Source organism: Eschrichtius robustus, chromosome 17, assembly GCF_028021215.1.
Source record: "Eschrichtius robustus isolate mEscRob2 chromosome 17, mEscRob2.pri, whole genome shotgun sequence".
NCBI classification, from domain to species: Eukaryota; Metazoa; Chordata; class Mammalia; order Artiodactyla; family Eschrichtiidae; genus Eschrichtius; species Eschrichtius robustus.
In genome coordinates, this window is record NC_090840.1 from 31,732,787 (window position 1) to 31,749,292 (window position 16,506).

A 16,506-nucleotide genomic window follows, 5' to 3' on the forward strand; every position below is an offset into this window, starting at 1 on the left:
CAATATTCTGGTACTTGAAAGACCTGGTACTTCTCATCCAATTCCAGGTAGGACATCTTCTTGTTTTCTGACCCTCTGATTATCTTCATAATTTCAGCTCCATGACATTTAGAGGCAAGCAGTATCTTTTAAAAAACTTCAGTCCTGGCCCTCTGTGATTCAGTGACCAACCACCTATTCCTAGTTTTGCCATTCTTAGAGCTGCTCTTTTGCCCTGGTCATCAAATCCCTGTTTTGCTAGTTGTCTTCAATACCACCTATTATTAATGGGGCTCAGTCTTGCTCTTACCAATTCTTCTCCCAGGATCCAACACTGGCTTAACATTTCTCATTAGCTCTGTCCCCTACATTATTTTCCTACCTAGTCGCTCCTAGTCAATTCTTCTGGGCAGTTAACCTAGCCTGCAGAACAAAGCCTCAAGTTCTCAACATGGCATTAATGATCCTTTAGGAAGTAGTCCCAATTGTATCTCTCATCAAATTTCATTAGCTTCCTACAGCACCATACCCCTTCTTACCTCCAAGCTTGGCTAAGTTTACATTGTTCAAACGGATGCAGATTAGATATCTTCCACAAGAAATCCTTCCTTTTTGTGGCCCTCCTATGTGCTCCCACTGCACTTTGTGCATTAACCTATTAGAGTATATCACAAGGCATTTTGATCATCAAGTTACTGATATCTCCTCTGCTAGACTACTATCTTCCTGAAGGAAAGAAAAGGGAGTGGCTTGGACATCATTTCATTCCCAATGTCTAGCTATTAATTGGTAGTCATTCAAAACTTTAAAAAATAAAAAATAATGAATAAATGAGTGCAGTAGTTAGATTCTTAAGAGCAAAGAGTGTTGTCATAGACTCCTATGCAATCTCATTAAGGTCAACCATAGTGCTTTGCACAACACTAATAGTAATAATAATAATAATAGCAACAACACCATCAACTACTATTGCAACATTAATAGCAGTTGCTGAAATTACTGGAGCATTTGCTATGTACCAGTCTTTGTGGTAAGTGACTTACACAGCTTACAATTCAATTTATCAGTGTTGAGCTGACAATCTTGCTATATGACAGCTCTCACACTGCATAAATTAACAACACTCTCTGGATTAATTGCCAAATACCTTGTCACTTTTCATGATTTAAAAGTACTTCTATAGTAAACTGAATAAATTCTCACCATGGTGCCTACAAAATGGCAAAACTGTAAGCAAAATATTTAGTAAGCTTGATTTTCTAGAGACTATTCTTACTCAAGATTAATGCATACTGGGCAAGATCCTCATCTAATTGTACATCTTTGCTAGCTAGGTTAAATCACATTATCAAAAGTTATCACTGTAATTTTGAACATACTCATTTTCAGTCTAAGGAAAAATTCAAATGAATACTTAACTTTTAATTTTTTTAACTTAAATAAAATGATAGGTTTGCAGGTATTATTTTCTGAGTACCCACTTAAACTATTTTTAAATTGAAGTATAACTCACTGACACTATTAACTCCAAGCTCAACATAGTGATTCAATATTTCTATACATTACAAAATGATCACCCTGATAAGTCTAGTTACGATCTGTCACCATACAAATATATTATGATATTATTGACTATATTCCCCATGCTGTACATTTTATCCCCATGATTTATTTATTTTGTAACTAGAAGTTTGTACCTCTTAATCTCCCTCACTTATTTCATTCATTCTCCCACCCTCAGCCCATCTGGCAACCACCTGTTTCACCTCTGTATCAATGACTCTGTTTCTGTTTTGTTATGTTTGTTCATTAGTTATGCTTTTTAGATTCCACACATAAGTGAAATCATACCATATTTGCCTTTCTCAGCATGACTTATTTCACTTGGCAAAATATCCATTAGGTCCACCCATGTTGTCTCAAATGGCAAAATCTCATTCTTTTTAACAGCTATGTAATATATTACATCATCTATTATATATATTTATATATATATATATATATATATATATATATATATATATATATATATATATATACATATATATATATGTATATATATGTATATGACATCTTTATCCATTAAGCTATTGATGAGCACTTAGGTTGCTTTCATATCTTGACTATTTTAAATAATGCTACAATGAACATAGGGGTACATATGCCTTTTTGAATTAGTGTTTTTGTTTTCTTCAGATAAATACTCAGGAGTAAAATGCTGAATCACATGGTGGTTCTATTTTTAATTTTTTAAAGAACCTCTATACTATTTTCCATATTGGCTGCACCAATTTACATTCCTCCAAATAGTGCATAAAGGTTCCCTTTTCTGCACAACCACACCAACACTTAGTTGTTGTCCTTTTGATAACAGCCATTCTGATAGATGTAAGGTGATATCTCACTGAGGTTTTGGTTTGCGTTTCCCTGATGAGTAATGATGTTGAACATATTTCCCTGCGTCTGTTGGCCATCTGTATTTCTTCTTTGGAAAACTGTCTATTCAGTTCCTCTGCTCATTTTTTAATCAGCTTGTTTGTTTTCTGATGTTGTATAAGTTCATTGAATATTTGGATATTAACCCCTTACCAGATATATCATTTGCAAATATCTTCTCCCATTCAGTAAGCTGCCTTTTCTTTGTATATATGATTTCCTTTGCTCTGGAAAAGCTTTTTAGTTTGATGTAGTTCCATTTGTTTATTTTTGCTTTTGTTACCCTTGCATGAGGAGATATACCAAATATATATATATATATATGTATATATATATATACACACACACACACACACATACATGTATATTGTTAAGACCAGTGTCACAAACATACTGCCTATACTTCCTTCTAGGAGTTGTATGGTTTCAGGTCTTACATTTGAGTCTTTCATCTATTTTGAGGGTTTTGTTTTTGTTTTCGTTTTTTTTGTATATGATATGAGAAAGTAGTCCAGTTTAATTCTTTTGAATGTAGTTGTTCAGTTTCTCAACACCATTTATTGAAAAGGCTGTTTTTCCCATTGTATATTCTTGCTATTTTTGGTCATAGATTAATTGATCATGTAAGTGTGAGCTCATTTCTGGGCTCTCTATTCTGTTTCATTGATCTATGTGTCTTTTTTGTGTCAGTATCATACCGTTTTGATTACTGTAGCTTTGTAGTATAGTTTGAAATCAGGGAGTTTTACCTCTAGCCTTGTTCTTCTTTCTCAAGGTTATATTGGTTATTCAAAATCTTTTGTAGTTACACAAAAATTTTAGAATTATTTTTCCTAGTTCTGTGAAAAATGTCATTGGAATTTTTATAGGTATTGCATTGAACCTGTAGATTAGCTTGGGTAGTATGTTCATTTTAGCAACATTAATTCTTCCAATCCATGAGCACAGTGTATCTTTCTGTGGGTTTGTGTCAAAATCAATTTCTTTCATCAGTGTCTTAACAGTTTTCTGAGTAAAGGTCTTTTTACCTCCTTGGTTAGATTTATTCAGGGGTATGTTATTTTTTTGTTTTGTTTTTGTTTGTTTTTATATAAATTTATTTATTTATTCTTGGCTGCATTGGGTCTTCATTTCTGTGTGAGGGCTTTCTCTAGTTGCAGTGAGTGGGAGCCACTCTTCATCACGGTGCGCAGGGCTCTCACTATCGCGGCCTCTGTTGTTGCAGAGCACAGGCTCCAGACGCGCAGGCTCAGTAGTTGTGGCTCACGGGCCCAGTTGCTCCACGGCATGTGGGATCTTCCCAGACCAGGGCTCGAACCCGTGTCCCCTGCATTGGCAGGCAGACTCTCAACCACTGCACCACCAGGGAAGCCCAGTATGTTATTTTTTGATGCAATTGTAAGAGTAAATTGTTTTCTTAAATTCTCTTTCTGATAGTTTCTTTTTAATGTATAGAAATGCAACAAATCTGTGTATATTAACTGTTCCCACAACTTTATTGAATTTATTTATGAGTTCTAATATTTTTTGGCAGTGTCTTTAGAATGTTCTATAGTATCATGTCATCTGCAAACAGTGACAGTTTTACATCTTTCTTTCCATTTTGGATTCCTGTTAGTTCTTTTCTTTGTCTGATTGCTGTGACTAGGACTTCCAATACTATGTTGAATAAAAATGATGAAAGTGGGCATTCTTTTCTTGTTTCTTATCTTAGAGGAAATGCTTTTAGCTTTTCACCATTGTGTATGTTACCTGTGGGCTTGTCATATAAAGCTTTATTATTACATTGAAGTATGGTCCCTCTATATGACATTCTTGAAAGTTTTGGTCATAAATGGATGTTGAATTTTGTCATAAGCTTTTTCTTCATCTATTGAGATAATAACATGATTTTTATTTTTCAATTTGTTAATGTGAGGTGTTGCAATGATTGATTTGCATATATTGAACTATCCTTGCATCCTTGGGTGAATCCTATTTGATTAGCATTTATGGTCCTTTTAATGTATTGTTGAATTAAGTTTGCTAATATTTTGTCAGTGATTTTTGCATTTATATTCTTCATTGATGTTGACCGGTAATTACCTTTTTTAAAATTTTGGTGGTGTCTTTGTCTAGTTTAGGTGTCAGCATGATTCTGTTCTCTTAGAATGACTTCGTAAGCAACCCTTCCTCTTGAATTTTTTGGAGTAGTTTCAGAAGGATATGTATTGATTCTTCTCTAAATGTTTGGTAGAATTCACTTGTAAAGCTTTCTGGTCCTAAACTTTTTTTTTTCAGTTCTGGTTCAGTTTAATTACTCATAATTGGTCTGTTCATATTCTCTATTTCTTCCAGACTTAGTCTTAGGGTATTGTACATTTTTTAGGATTTTATTCATATCAATCTGGTTGTTCATTTTATTGACATATAACTGTTTGTAGTAATCTCTTATGATCCTTTGTACTTCTATGGTGTCAGCTGAAAATTCTCTTTCATTTCTGATTTCATTTATTTTGGGACCTATCTCTCTTTTTCCTTTGACAGGTCTGCCAAAAGTTTACTAATTTTTATTTTTAATCTTTTCAAAGAACCAGTTCTTAGTTTCATTGATCTTTTCTGTTGTTTTATTTGTTTCTATTTTATTTATTCCTGCTTTGATGTTTATTATTTCTTTCCTTCTACTAACTTTGAGTTTTGTTTGTTCATCTTTTTCTAGTTCTTTGATTAGGTTGTTTATGTAAGATTTTTCTTGTTTCCTGAGATGGGCTTTTATCACTATAAAGTTCCCTCTTAGAAATGATTTTGCTGAGTCCCATAGATTTTGGATGGTTGTGTTACCATTTTCATTTGTCTACAGATAATATTTGATATCCATCTTGGTTTTTTCAGTGACCCATTGTTTGTTTAGTGGCATATTGTTTAACCTTCATGTGTTTGTGTTTTTTTGCATTTTTTAATCTATAGCTGATTTCTAGTCTCACAGCATTGTGGTCAGAAAAGATGCTTGATATAATTTCAATCTTCTTGAATTTATTAAGATATATTTTGTGGCCTAGCATGTGATCCTGGAGAATATTCCTGGTGCACTTGATAAGAATGTATTCTGCTGCTTTGGAATGGAATGTTCTCCATATATCTATTAAGTACATCTATTAAGTACATCTAATCTAATATGTCACTTAAGGCCCTTGTTTCCTTATTGATTTTCTGTCTGTGTGACCTATCCATTGATATAAGTGGGATAGTAAAGTCCTCTACTATTATTGTGTTACTGTAAATTTCTCCATTTATGCTTACTAGTATCTTCTGCATGTATTTATATGCTCCTATATTGGGTACCTTTGTATTTATAATTCTTATATCTTCTGCTTGTATCGATCTGTTCATCATTATATAATGTTCTTCTTTGTCTCTTGTTACAGTCTTTGTTGTAAAGTCTATTTTATCTGATATAAATATTGCTACCCCAGCTTTCTTTTCATTTCCATTTGTATGATACACTTTTTTTTTCCATTCCTTCACTTAAGGTCTGTGTTAGGATTGAAGTGAGTCCCTTATGGCAATATATATATATATATATATATATATATATATATATATATATATATATATATATATATATATATATATATATATATATATATATATATATATATGGGTCTTGCTTCTTTTTTTTAATCCATTCAGCCACTCTTTTGATTGGAACATTCACTTCATTTATATGTACAGTAATTATTTATTGATATGCTAATCTCTTTCTTGTTTTTTAGCTCTTTTCCCTTTGATTTGATGACTCTCTTTAGTGTTATGTGTGGATTCCTTTCTCTTTTTTTGTGTTTGCATATATTATATAGTTGTGGTTTGTGCTTACTATGAGGTGTGTATATAACAATGTGTACATTACATGATTAAGTTAATGATCTTTTTAAGTTTGAATTCAATGTAACAACCTTTCATTTTTACTCCCTGCAACAGGTTTAATGTTTTTGACCTTATATTTTACAACTTTTTGTTTTGTGTATTCCTTAACTACTTATTGTGAATATAGACTATTTTACTAACTTTTTCTTTTAAACTTCCTACTAGCTTTACAGGTGGGTTTGATCTACTACCTTTCCTGAAAATTTGCCTTTAGTCATGGGATTTTTCTTTTCTAATTTTCATATTTCTAGTGGTCATCTTTTCTTTTCCACCTTGAGAAGTCCACTTAATATTTCTTGTAAAATCATTTTAGTGGTGCTAAACTCTTTCATTTTCTGTTTGTCTATAAAACTCTTAATTTCTTCTTCAAATCTGAGTGATAGCATTTCTGAGTAGATAATTCTTGGTTGTAGGCTTTTTCCTCTTATTACTTTAAATATATTGTGCCACTCTTTCTGGCCTGCAAAGTCTCTGCTGAAATGTCAGCTGATTGTCTTATGGGAGTTCTCTTGTATGTAACTAATTGCTTTTCCTCGTTGCTTTTAAGATTTGCTCTTTGTCTGCATTTTTTGCCATTTTTATTATAATGTGTTTATTGTGGACCTCTTTTGAGTTGATCTTGTTTGGGAATCTCTGTGCTTCCTGGACCTGGATGGCTCTGTCCTTTCCCAGGTTAGAGAAATTTTCAGCTGTTATGTCTTCATATAAGTTTTCTCTCCTTTTTGTCTCTCTTCTCCTTTTGGGAGCCCTATAATGTGAATATTAGTTACACTTGATATTGTACCCAAGGTCCCTTAAAACATCTTAATTAAATTTTTTATTTTTTTCTTTTTTCTGTTCAGCAAGGGTGATTTCCACTACTCTGTTTTCCAGTTCACTGATCTATTCCTCTGTATATCATCTAATCTACTTGACTCCTTCCAGGGTATTTATTTCAGTTATTGTATTCTTCAGCTCTTTGGTTCTTGTATATATTTTCTAATTCTGTTAAGCTTCTGCATGTCTGTGTTCATCCAGTCTTCTCATTGAGCATCTTTATGATCATTATCTTAAACTCCTTATTGTGTAGAATCTTTATCTCCATTTTCCCTAGCTCTTCTTTGTTTTTATCTTGTTCTTTTGTTTGGAGCATATTCTTCTGTTGTCTCATTTTGCCTAATTTTCTGTTTTTATTTCTAGGTACTAGGTAGTTTGTTAATATTTCCTGATCTTGGAAAAATGGCCTGATGTTGGAGATGCTATGGGGCCCAACAGTACACTCCTCTCTGGTCACCAGAGCTATATACTCTAGGGGTGCCCCTATATGGGCTTCATGGGCCCTTCCATTGTAGTGTGGACAAGTACTATGGCTCATTAGTAGGTGGAGCTGCCCTCTAACTCATTTGGCTATCAGGCTCTGCTTCATACTGAAGCTGTCAGCAACTGGTACCCTGTGCAGCTGGCTGCCTGGCCTGAGGAGTCTCAGGGCTGCTGCCTGTCCACTGGTGGGTGGTGCTGGGTCCTGGTAGTGGGGGCCCAGGTGGTGGGGCCCAGGACTGCAGCCAGCCTGCTAGGGGGTGGGGCTGAGTCCTTGGCCCACTATTGGGGCTTGGTCCTCACACTGTTGTTGCTCAGCTCAGGAGATCCTGGGACTTCTGCCAACTGGTGGGTGTGTAGGTGAGCCCCAAATGCTTATAAGCTACAGGGAGGATTCCAAAATTGTGCTTGTCAGCACCAGTGTGCTCGTGGTAGAATGGGCTCCCCAAATGGTTGCAGCCTGCATCTATATCTCCAGTGGGAATCCCAGTTGTCACCTTCCCCTAAGGGGGACTCTCCAAGATCAGCACTTGTGTCTGCCCCAGGCTCTTTTCAAATTACTGCCTCTACACTCGTTGTCAGAGTGTGTGAGATTTTGTGGCGTACTTTAAGTGCATAGTCTCTGTTTCTTACAGCCATTTTCCTCTCTCATACACAAGCCACATTTACCTTTAAAGTCAGATATTCTGGGGGCTCATCTTTCCATTGAAGGACCCCCAGGCTGTGGAGCCCAATGTGGGGATCAGACACTGCTCCTTGGTGGAGAACCCTTGAAATTGTGATTATTCTCCCATTTGGGGGTTGCCTACCTGGAGCTGTAGGTCTTGACTCTATTGCATCTCCACCCATTATACCCATCTGGTTGTGGTTTCTTCTTTAAAGCTTTAGTTGCTGAAAATCTTTTCTTCAGGTTGTTCTCATTGATAGTTGCTCTGTAAATAGTTGTAATTTTGGTATGCTCATGGGAGAATGTGAGCTCAGAGTTTTCATATTCTATCATCCTACCCACACCTCCCACTGTATACTTTAATAACTTTTGACTACCTATATTTTTGAAAATAATATGGCTTCCCCATTATTTAATGTACTACAGCCTTCACAGATATCTAGCTTTTGTTGTGCAACTCTATTTTGAACTATTATATGTGTATGCAACATTATCACAATAGTACACATTTTAAAAACCACTCACAATTCCATCATTTAAGATTTGTCTAACATCGCTTTTCTATAATTTCTATGCTTTATCAACACACATATTTCAAATACTGCAATTCATGATACATAAAATTTTATGTTTTACTATTTTGTTTGTGTTTACATTATAATCATGTCCCATTGTTTCATATATTCTCTTTAATTCACCCTTCAAGTCATTGCATTACATTCCATTAAGTTGATGTACTATTATTTGCTACACCACTACCATATTACTGAATAATTTTGGTTGCTTCAAACTTTTTTTCCTATTGGCAAGAAAGCTGTAATAAATACCATTGTTCATTTTAGACTTACTTCATTATTTTGGGATGAATTGCCATGCATGGGATTACTAATTTGGAATCTATGCATATTTCCTATTTATTGTAAGAGATACTAATGCTCTAGTTTAAACCTGAAATCTTTTTTTTCCAATTTTACTTATAATTATGTAAATAAACACAATATAATGCACTGAAACTTTAAAGTATCATAAGAAGTACATATAGAAGAATGAACAAAACATTCAAGAACATCCCTCATAAAAGTTAAATGCAGACAAGACGGGTTAAAAGTAAAAACATTAATCATTTAATAAATATATATTGAATGCTGCCTATGGGCCAGATACTGCTAATTAATTTTAATCCTATGAGTTACTGTTTTATGTCAAGAAAATTATTTTTCAATTATATTCTAAGTGGTTATTAGGCTATATTTCAATTTTTTACTATGGTTCAGAATATCTTTCTTAACATTGTTAGTAGTTGTAATTTTTTCCTGTTGATTTTCATGGAATTTTTCAAGTAGATTGTTACATAATTTACAAATAATGAGAGCTTTGCACTCTGCTTTGTTTTAGGTATTTATACATGTTAAGACTGTCTGCAAAAGATAAAATAAACAGGTGTTTTAAGAAATTTTGAAGTGCTGACTCAATGTTTAAATTACTTCACATAACCTGCAAAGCAAACTGATAATCACAATACTGCTAACTGAAAGTTTAAAAAGGGAATGGAAAGAATAAAGTTTCATTTTTGCGTTACAGAAATATGAGGTCAAAAGTTGTATAGTCACACATGCCAAGTATGAAGGAAAAAATTGGGAGAAGTGCTGTTTTCATAACTTCTAAAATTAAAAATAAACCCTACCTTTATGTGCAATATAAATCTTGAACTAAACTTACATTAAGGTTAAAGTGATTTGAACCATGTATGGTGAATATGAGAACTTTCTTTGTAAAACTCTCAATATAAAGATATAGATTATGACAAACATGGAACAAGAAAATATATATCTTTGACACTGACAATATTTAGATTATTACTAATTGTAGAATAGGAAGAGTCATATTGCTATGGAGTGAAATGGTCTTTCAATTAGCTCACAATATACTTTCAAAAAACATTTTTGCATGACTGTATAGGATTGCCTTATTCATACTATAAATTAATAACAAAATAAAATGTACATGATAAAACATATTTTAGTCTCCAAAATATGCACTATATATATATTTTAAATGTTCTGTTTTATATTATTTATAAAAATAGTTTTATTGAGTCTAAAACAAGTATCCAAATATGTGCTTAAAATGTTCATGGTTACCCCAAAATAAAGTGTCTAGAGAAGAAATTGGAAACTCAGGTGACTATGAATCCATTCTACTGAATTCTTATATATGTGCCGCAACAGCTTAAGCAGTCAGAAATGTCAATAAAAAAATTTAAATGTTTCAAGGAGTAAATTTTAAATCATAATTAAATACAGGTATTTTGAAAAAAATAATATTGACATTAAAATGCAGTATTACACATAATTCCAATTGCTGCCTAAAATGTTTACCTAAAATATTTGAAAGACTATGATTTTGTGGTACAAGGAAATTTTATTTAATTCTCTGCCTATACTGTGTTGGCAATTTCTCACTTTGTTCTAATGTGAGTCTAGCCCCAGTTACAAAGTACTACTAATATTATCAGGTAATACTTCCTGGCAGTACAGAATTAAGCTCTGACTCAGAGTAATTTTAGATTATTCTGTTCTGTGCAATTTCTCTAAGTATTTTTGTTTGTTTGTTTGTAAAACACTTTTTGAATACTCTGCTAACAAAATATTTTTAATCATTTTATGGAGTCATATGATATAAACAACAACAATAAAAAAGTATTCCATTCCTTTCCCTTATATCTTAAGAATTAGAGCCATTTTTTGTGATCTTTATTCACCTAAAAGTTACGTTTTAAGATAATGTCAAATAGCATGGGAATTTGAGTTAATGAATATAATGAGTAATTCAAAATACCAAGTCTGTTTTGCTACATAATAGCTACCATTTTCTGAATTTACTACATACCTATGGTGGAATTTATTAGCCATTGTGGAATGTAAGTTATTTAACAAATATTTATCGTCTACTATGTTTAGAGCACTGTGCAATTCAGCAGTAAATAAAGGAGTAGATACAGTGCTTGCTTGGAGACTATGACAAGAAGGATCTGACTCCAAGTTTATCTCTAACGTCTAGAGATAAGAGTTTAAGTATTATCCTATACTGATGTAAACAATGACACACCACTGTGCAATGGGAATGAGTGACATCGTTAAGTTGAGAGCTGGGAGAGAATTCATCCAACTGTAAAAGACAAATCAATTCTGTGGGGTCACAAAAATGGCACAAAATTTATATAACTCACAATAAACATTTTTGAATTTCTACAAATATTGTTTCCTTTCATATATCTAGCCCCATGTGGACCTATGTAAGAACAGACAGTTTGGACAGTACTAGAGGTTGGAGATAGTCTTCTGACTTTTACAAATAGCAGCAAAAATCTAGAAGATAATGTGAATATTTGGTATTTGATAGGGAAAGACCTGCAAAGACAAGAAAGCCTGGCAAGTTCAAGGAACAGAGGGGAGACAAGTGTGCCTGGAACCGAGTGAGTAAAAGTGATTGGAGTAAGAAAATGGAGGTGATATCAGAGGGGGAGCGTGAAAGGGGCTGATCATGGAGCCTTGTGGGAAACTGAAAGAAATTTGTTTTTTTCCCCCAACTTTATTGCGGTACTATTGACAAATAAAAATTGTATATATTTAAAGTGCACAACTTGATGATTTGATATAAGTATACATTGTGAAATGATTACCTACAATCAAACAAATAAGCATATCCATCACCTCACATAGTTACCAATCTGTGTGTATGTGTGTGTGTGTGTGTGTGTGTGTGGTAAGAACACTTGAGATCTACTCTCTTAGCTAATTTCAAGTAAATGATGCATTATTAACTATAGTCACCATGCTACTCCATCTTATAACTGAAATACATCTTATAAATGAAAGTTTTACCCTTTGACAAACATCCCCCATTTCTCCACCCCTCAACCCCTGGTAATCACCATTCTACTCTCTGTTACTATGAGTCTAATGTTTTTACATTCTACATATAAGCGAGATAATGCAATATTTGACTTTTTGTGTCTGGCTTATTTCCCTAAGCATAATGTTCTCTAGATTCATCCATAGCCTCACAAATGGCAGGAGTTCCTTCTTCTTTTAAGGTGAATAATATACCATTGTATATATATGTATATGTATACATCACACTTTCTTATCTACTCATCTTGTTGACACTTAGCTTGTTTCCATACCTTGGCTACTGTGAATAATGCTGTAATGAACATGGGAGTGCAGATACCTCTTTGAGATAGTGTTCCCCACGCCCTTCGGATATATACCAAGAAGTGGGATTGTTTGATAGGAACCTTGGCAGACATTGAAGGGTTTTAGACAGTGTGGTTATATGATCTGATGCATGATTTTACAGGATCATTCTGCATGCAGAACTGACAATAGGCTGGAAGGATGGGGCAAGAGAGGAAACAAGGGAACGAATGTGGAGGATATTCCAATATGAAGGTGAGATGTGATGGTACCTTTGACTAGGACTGTAGCATTGGAAGGGGAGAAAAGTAGGTGGATTCTTAACATGTTTTTGAAGGAATAGCCAAAAGGATTTGGCTTTATCCTTAAGTTTTATTTACTAAATAAATGGGAAGATGGAGTTGCCCTTATTTTGAATGGAAAAAAAGAAGCAGAGGAGTAGGTTCATGAAGGAAGATCAGTAGCTCAAGTTTAAGTATGTTGAATTTGACATCTGAATGGAGAGGTCAAGTAGGAACCTTAATATGAAACTCTCAAGTGCTTCCTCACCTCACTTCTCTGAGCCTATAGGTCTGTATGTTGGATCTTTGAAAGCTGACAAAAGATATTCAGTGATTTTGACATTTGGGTTTTCTTCTTACTCTGGAACACACTGCTTATTGGTAAGTTACTACCTGGACTCCACGGTTATTTCTATTATCTTATTATCCCCAGGCTTAAGCCGATATTCTCTTAAGTGTAAAGGGCCATTATTGTTCTCTGTTTTGTGGGCGTCAATTTAAAAGAACCATTTCTGATTGATAATTACATGTTGTCCTTTCCCTGACAAAATTTAAGCATTTTAAAGGAAAAATCATATTTTCAGCTTTTAATTGCAAAAGTTCAATGGCATACATACAGAAAAGACAAAATATACCCTTGAAAAATTGAACAAATATTCTGTGTGAGTAATGTGATATAGTTATACAAGTGATGTGAGAAAGGCACAGTTCCAGATTTCAAGGACAATAAAATTGAAACAGGAATATTCAACAAAGGAAGAAAATTTTAAAATAAAACAAAAATGAATGAAAGGAGCAAATATTGCTCCATGGGAGATGTTTAGCATAGAATAAGAAACAAATTGACATTAAATACCAAGAGATTATAAGCTACTGAATAGAAGAGTCACAAAGTTCAATTCTGATCAATTGAAAGGAGTTTAGTCACAAATCAACATTATGGAAATATAATTTATCTCTTTGAACAAGTATCTTTCTTCTCACTCTCTCATATAACATCTCTTCTTTTATGAAATAAAGCTATATTGCAAATGAAATTGGATCATACTTTGTACTTACTAGACTTGGTTAAATGTACTTTCAAGGAAAGTTAACTAGTGTTAATAAATTTGTTTCTATGGAAATGATAATAACTATGATTCTTCAGTAGAATTCAGTAGGTGGTTGTAAGCGAAGATGGTCATATTTAAGAACAAATCATTTTGTGACAAATGAACAGACAAAAATTTGACAAAGTAAAAGGAACCAAATGATTTCTGTTTTTTTTTTCTTTCCTTTCCTTTTCTTTTTTTTTTTTTTTGGATAAATGATGAAATGCTTTCTTTACTCAGAGCTGTGAGCTTGGTTTTCTATATTAATTGGGAAGACCCTTTACTGTACTTCCTCGAATGCTCTTCCATACAGCAATTATACTCCAATAAAGATGTTTAAAAAAAAAAAGTACTTAGGTTTATGTTTGTCTTCACTCCTGGAGTATGAGCTCCATTAAGACTGGGTGTTGCTTTCTATTCACACATCCTGGGGACCTGGTAAACTACCCTGGGCATACATACTCATTATATGAAAGAGGAGATGAGTACAAAAATTATAAAGAAGATATCTTCTACAGAACTTATTCTCAGAAAGAGAGGCAGGGCTAGTGAAACAAAGAAATTAAACGCAGACAGAGTTTAGGAACTCCGTCCTGCAGAGAGTTTTGATTAAGGAATCCAAGGTACCATAAGAGTTTAGAGAAGCAGGCCTTACTCATGTTTCTTTTTCTTTTTTTTTTTTTTTTTAACATCTTTATTGGAGTATAATTGCTTTACAATGGTGTGTTAGTTTCTGCTTTATAACAAAGTGAATCAGTTATACATATACATATGTTCCTATATCTCTTCCCTCTTGCATCTCCCTCCCTCCCACACTCCCTATCCCACCCCTCTAGGTGATCACAAACCACCAAGCTGATCCCCCTGTGCTATGCGGCTGCTTCCCACTAGCTATCTGTTTTACGTTTGGTAGTGTATATATGTCCATGACACTCTCTCACTTTGCCACAGTTTACCCTTCCCCCTCCCCATGTCCTCAAGACCTAAATTTAAGGCCAGACACTATCAAACTCTTAGAGGAAAACATAGGCAGAACACTCCATGACATAAATCACAGCAAGATCCTTTTTGACCCACCTCCTAGAGAAATGGAAATCAAAACAAAAATAAACAAAGGGGCCTAATGAAACTTAAAAGCTTTTGCACAGCAAAGGAAACCATAAACAAGACCAAAAGACAACCCTCAGAATGGGAGAAGATATTTGCAAATGAAGCAACTGACAAAGGATTAATCTCCAAAATTTACAAGCAGCTCATGCAGCTCAATAACAAAAAAACAAACAACCCTATCCAAAAATGGGTAGAAGACCTAAATAGACATTTCTCCAAAGAAGATATACAGATTGCCAACAAACACATGAAAGAATGTTCAACATCATTAATCACTAGAGAAATGCAAATCAAAACTACAATGAGATATCATCTGACACCGGTCAGAATGGCCATCATCAAAAAATCTAGAAACAATAAATGCTGGAAAGGGTGCGGAGAAAAGGGAACACTCTTGCACTGTTGGTGGGAATGTAAATTGATACAGCCACTATGGAGAACAGTATGGAGGTTCCTTAAAAAACTACAAATAGAACTACCATACAACCCAGCAATCCCACTACTGGGCATATGCCCTAAGAAAACCATAATTCAAAAAGAGTCATGTACCAAAATGTTCATTGCAGCACTATTTACAATAGCCAGGACATGGAAGCAACCTAAGTGTCCATCAACAGATGAATGGATAAAGAAGATGTGGCACATATATACAATGGAATATTACTCAGCCATAAAAACAAACGAAACTGAGTTATTTGTAGTGAGGTGGATGGGCCTAGAGTCTGTCATACAGAGTGAAGTAAGTCAGAAAAACAAATACCATATGCTAACACATATATATGGAATCTAAGAAAAAAAAAAAAAGGTCATGTTTCTTTATACACTTGCTTTGACCTTGAAAATAGTGGCCACTGCATTTTATTTGAGAATTGGTCTGTGTGCTTGTTACTCATCCCTGATTCCAAGAACCAGCCATCACAGGATCTCATTTTGTCAATCAAGAGCACTCACTAATCTCCCACAATGTGCAGAGCAAAAAGTTTGTAAAAATGATCATTAGACATGAAGATACTGGTCTCTTCTGAGATTGGCAATCTAATTAGTCAGACAAGAAAAATGAAATGAATGTACCCAGAGTCAATTTCATGTCTTATTCTCAGATAAAGTTGGCACCACTTTGGTGATATCACCATGATATCAAGGTATAAAGCTTGGATGTGGAAATTCAGCCAAAACAGTGAAAAAAAAATCTTTCAGTTGTCATTTGGTGTCTTGTAGAATAAACAAATTAATGCATTTTGTGTTCATTTCAACTAGTTGCCGTGGGCTTAGCCACAATGAGTAATGAGTATATGTGTATATCTATATATATGTATATATAGATATACACATATATATAGTAAGCTTTTTTTCTTTACTCCTTGAATCTAAATTTATTAATCTATCTAAATTAAAGGGGAGATATCTAACTAATTATTGCAGGGCATTTATAAAATTCAAAAATCTATTTATGTGTTTGAAGAAAAGCATTGATTTTTTTCCTGGAAAGTATGATGCTCTTGTGCATATTATATTAAATCCAAATCTTAATTTCCAATAAAGTA

General features: G+C 33.9%; 1 protein-coding gene across 1 annotated transcript in view; it reads right to left on the reverse strand.

Moving 5' to 3' along the window:
* The window catches only part of MMP16 (matrix metallopeptidase 16), a 332,743-nt gene that overhangs the window by 85,925 nt on the left and 230,312 nt on the right, over nt 1-16,506 (reverse strand). The window lies entirely within an intron of this gene.